At 42.5% G+C, this 4,811-nt stretch overlaps 1 non-coding gene across 1 annotated transcript; it reads right to left on the minus strand.

The window, feature by feature from the left end:
* Positions 1–414: 414 nt before the first annotated feature.
* LOC125494587 (small nucleolar RNA R71) lies at positions 415–518 on the minus strand. Its single transcript, XR_007270826.2, has one exon. It is a non-coding gene; the product is annotated as a small nucleolar RNA R71 (small nucleolar RNA).
* Positions 519–4,811: the final 4,293 nt, after the last annotated feature.

A 4,811-nucleotide genomic window follows, 5' to 3' on the forward strand; every position in this document is an offset into this window, starting at 1 on the left:
AGGAGGTCGAAGAAGACAACAACAACAAGAACCAACAATGGGAGACGAAGCACCACCAAAGTCTCTACGGGAATATGTTATGCCCGATGAGACCACCACCACCATAAACAGACCGACAACCGCTGCCAATCATTTTGAGCTCAAGCCACAATTCATCCAGTTTATCTCACAGGATTCCTATGCAGGAACACCCAAAGAGAGCCCTACTGATCATTTGGCTAATTTTTTAGAAAAATGCAATACTTTGAAATTAACTAATGTTTCTGACGATTTATTCGGTATTGTGCTTTTCCTTTTTCTCTCAGGGACGAAGCAAAGGAATGGTTTAAGGAAGAAGAAGTGAGGAAGATTGCCACATGGCCAGAACTGAAGAAGGCTTTCCTTTACAAATTTTTCCCTCCTATGAGAACTTCCAAGTTCAGAAACGAGATATCTGGCTTTCAACAACATGAATTGGAGTCTCTCTATGCATGGCAGAGATACAAGGCTTTGCAAAGGCAGTGTCCACACCACGGCATTCCTGAGTGGTTGCTGATTCAGACATTCTACAATGGTCTGAAGCATGAAGTTCGAAGTTCTATTGATGCCGCATCTGGCGGTACTTTCATGGCAAAAACTCCAGAAGCCGCAAAGACATTGTTGGATGATATGGCTGCCAACAATTACCTGAATGACTGGAGTATATCTCGTGGAGCCCCTAAAAAGGAGGTAAGTATGAGGTTGATGCTATTGCTACTTTAACTAACACTGTGCAAGTTTTGGCAGCTAAAGTTGATCAGTTGAGTAGCGGACCAGCAGCGCCTATTTGTGAGATTTGTGAAGTGCAAGGTCACTCTTTCACCGAATGTCAATATAATAATCTGGGAGCGGGAACTGAGCATGTCAATGCCCTCCTTAACACAAATACAAGGCCACAAAACAACCCATACTCAAACACATTTAACCCAGGTTGGAAGCATCACCCAAATTTCTCCTACAAAAATAACCAACCTCAACCCACCCCACCAACTACTCCACCACCACTGTTTCCAACAAAGACCACCATTCAACCCTTCATCATCATCCTCTCGACCCAACCTTGAGACTATCATGGAGAATTTAGCTTCCTCTCAGGCTAAGCAAGTTGAATACCAAGCCAAGCAGAATGAATTTTTCAACAACTCTCTCCAACAAATCACTGCTCATAATAAATTGATGGAGAGTCAGATGACCCAACTAGCCCAACAAATAGCCACCTCTCTAAACCTTCAGGCCAACTTCCTGGGCAAACTGAACCAAATCCAAGGGCATATCAATGCCTATTTATTGAGACGGTAAGGATTACAAGAGCCTACAAGGAGGGTAACTGAGCACCACAACACTGCAAAAGAGGTTATAGAGTTGAGTGAGGAAGTTCAAGAGAAGACGGGTTTGGAAGATGAAGCTAAGAAGCCTGAGAAGGAGGAACCCACTGTCATTCCTATTAAACCATACAAGCCACCTGTTCCGTTCCCTCAAAGATTGGCACAGGCAAAACTTGAAAAGAAATATGGGAAGTTCCTTGACATCCTGAAGAAGCTACACATCAACATACCCTTCTTGGATGCCATATCTGAGATGCCTTCTTACGCTAAGTTTTTGAAAGACATGCTCTCTAACAAACGAAAAATTGAAGAAAATGTCACTGTTTCACTAACTGCTGAGTGTAGTGCTATTTTGCAGAATACGCTTCCAGAAAAGCTAGGAGATCCGGGCAGCTATTCCATTCCGGTCAAGCTTGGAGATATTGCTATCAAGAATGCTCTATGTGATCTTGGGGCTAGTGTTAGTCTCATGCCGTTATCTATCTGCAAGCAACTCAACATGGGCGAACTAAAACCCACACGCATCTCTCTACAACTAGCTGACAGGACAGTGAAGTTTCCACTTGGTATACTTGAAGATGTTCCTCTTCGAGTGGGTAAATTCTTTATTCCTGTGATTTTGTCGTCATGGAGATGAAGGAAGATGCACAAGTTCCCATAATTCTTGGAAGACCCTTTTTGGCCACTGCTGGAGCCATTATTGACATGAAGAAGGGTAAAATCACTTTTGAAGTAGGTGATGAAAAGATGGAGTACACACTCACAAACTCCATGACTTCTCCTTCTATGGGAGAAACTGTTTATAGAGTGGATGCTCTTGATGAGGTGATAGAAGCAGAGGCTTTCAATCTGCAACTGGATGATTCGCTACAAACGGTCTTGATGGGTAGTGCTGATGAGGAAGATTGGGAGACTAAGGAATACAAGAGACTTCTAGAGGAGACACGAGCCACTGAAGAATCTGAAGAGCCTCTCCAGGAATTGCTGCATTCTGAGGACACTAAGGAGAGTACTACGCCTCCTAAGGTAGAACTGAAACCTCTCCCCTCTACTTTGAAATATGTGTTCATGGGTCCCAATGATACATACCCTTTATTGTTAATGCTGAGCTTGATGACATTCAAATTGAAAAATTGCTCGTTATTTTAAGGAAATATAAGAATGTCATTGGGTACACCATTGATGATATCAAGGGTATTAATCCCTCATTTTGCATGCACAAAATCATTCTTGAGGAACATGCTTCCTCTATAGAATCTCAACGAAGACTTAATCCAAATATGATGGAAGTAGTCAAGAAAGAGGTTCTTAAATTGCTTGATGCAGGTATAATCTACCCTATCTCAGATAGTAAGTGGGTTAGCCCTGTTCAAGTAGTCCCTAAGAAAGGAGGTATGACCGTTGTCAAGAATGATAAGGGTGAGCAAGTTCCCACTAGAACTGTGACAGGGTGGCGCATGTGTATTGATTATAGACGATTGAATAAGGCCACCCGCAAGGATCATTTTCCCCTCCCCTTCATTGATCAGATGTTAGAAAGACTGGCAAAACACTCCTTTTTCTGTTGGTTGGATGGATACTCTGGTTTTTTCCAAATTCCTATTCATCCAAGTGACCAGGAAAATTCACATGTCCTTATGGCACCTTTGCATATCGAAGGATGCCATTTGGACTGTGTAATGCTCCTGCCACTTTTCAGCGTTGCATGATGGCAATTTTTTCCAGTCTTATTGAGAACTCTATGGAAGTATTTATGGATGACTTCTCCGTCTATGGAACATCTTTTGACGTTTGTCTTGCTAATTTACAAAAGGTGCTCCATAGATGCAAAGAAGTTAATTTGATTCTCAACTGGGAAAAATGTCATTTTATGGTGCAACAAGGAGTCGTTCTGGGTCATATTGTTTCTCATCGGGGCATTGAAGTCGAAAAGCAAAAATAGAGGTCATTGAGCGTTTACCACCTCCTAACTCTGTCAAAGGAGTAAGGAGCTTTCTTGGTCATGCGGGATTCTATCGCCGCTTCATAAAAGATTTTTCCAAAATTGCTCGACCTCTAACTGAGCTTTTAGGCAAAGATGTCCCTTTTGTGTTTACTGATGCTTGTACTGAGGCTTTTCACAGGTTAAAAGCGGCTCTTATTTCTGCTCCTATAATTCAATCGCCTGACTGGAATCTCCCTTTCGAGATTATGTGCGATGCTAGTGACTACGCAGTGGGAGCAGTATTGGGTCAGAGGGAGGATGGTAAACTGCATGCCATCTACTATACAAGCAAGACTCTTACTCCGGCCCAGATGAACTATGCCACAACTGAGAAGGAACTGTTAGCAGTGGTTATGCGATGGAGAAATTTCGGTCCTATCTGGTGGGGTCGAAGGTGATAATTCACACTGATCATGCGGCTCTTAAATATTTGATGAGCAAGAAGGATGCTAAGCCCCGTTTGATTCGGTGGATTTTGTTGTTACAAGAGTTTGACTTGGAGATTCGAGACAAGAAGGGTGTTGAGAATGTTGTTGCAGATCACCTTTCTCGAATTGTTATGGATGCTGAGGGTGATGAGGCTCTCCAATTGATGATACTTTTCCTGATGAGCAGCTTCTAGCTTTAGCCACTGCAGAGATCCCATGGTATGCTGATATAGCCAACTATTTGGCTAGTGACACTATTCCTCATGGATATTCATCTCAACAAAAGAAGAAATTCTTTAAGGATGTGAGGAGGTATTTTTGGGATGAGCCCTTCCTTTACAAGTCTTGCGCAGATGGGGTGATTAGAAGGTGTATTCCTGGAAATGAGGTATCCTCTATTATATCTCATTGTCATGATTTACCTTGTGGAGGCCATGCTAGTACTAATAAAACTGCAGCGAAAATTCTTCAATGTGGTTTTTATTGGCCTACTTTGTTCAAGGATGTTCATCATTATGTGCATTCTTGTGATCGCTGTCAAAGAACGGGAAATCTTTCCCGTCGGAATGAGATGCCTCTTAACGCATTCTTGAAGTGGAGATTTTGATGTGTGGGGTGTAGACTTCATGGGTCCGTTCCTTCTTCTTATGGGAACAAGTATATTCTGGTTGCTGTGGACTATGTCTCCAAATGGGTGGAGGCTCTTGCTTCTCCAACTAATGATGCTCGGTGGTTAGTAGATTTTTCAAGAAAACTATTTTTCCTCGCTTTGGCATTCCACGGGTTTTGATTAGTGAGGAGGTAAGCATTTTCTGGAGAATAAATTTGAAGCTATGCTTAAGAAGTATGGGGTGCATCATAGAGTGGGACTTTCATATCATCCCCAAACTAGTGGACAAGTGGAGGTTTCCAACCGTGAGATCAAAACTATCCTAGAGAAGACGGTTGCACGAACACGAAAAGATTGGGCTGCTAAACTTGATGATGCATTATGGGCTTACAGGACAGCATTCAAGACCCCCATAGGTACCACACCATATCGTCTTGTTTATGGGA

Source organism: Beta vulgaris, chromosome 1 (genome assembly GCF_026745355.1).
Source record: "Beta vulgaris subsp. vulgaris cultivar EL10 chromosome 1, EL10.2, whole genome shotgun sequence".
In the NCBI taxonomy this organism is placed as follows: domain Eukaryota; kingdom Viridiplantae; phylum Streptophyta; class Magnoliopsida; order Caryophyllales; family Amaranthaceae; genus Beta; species Beta vulgaris.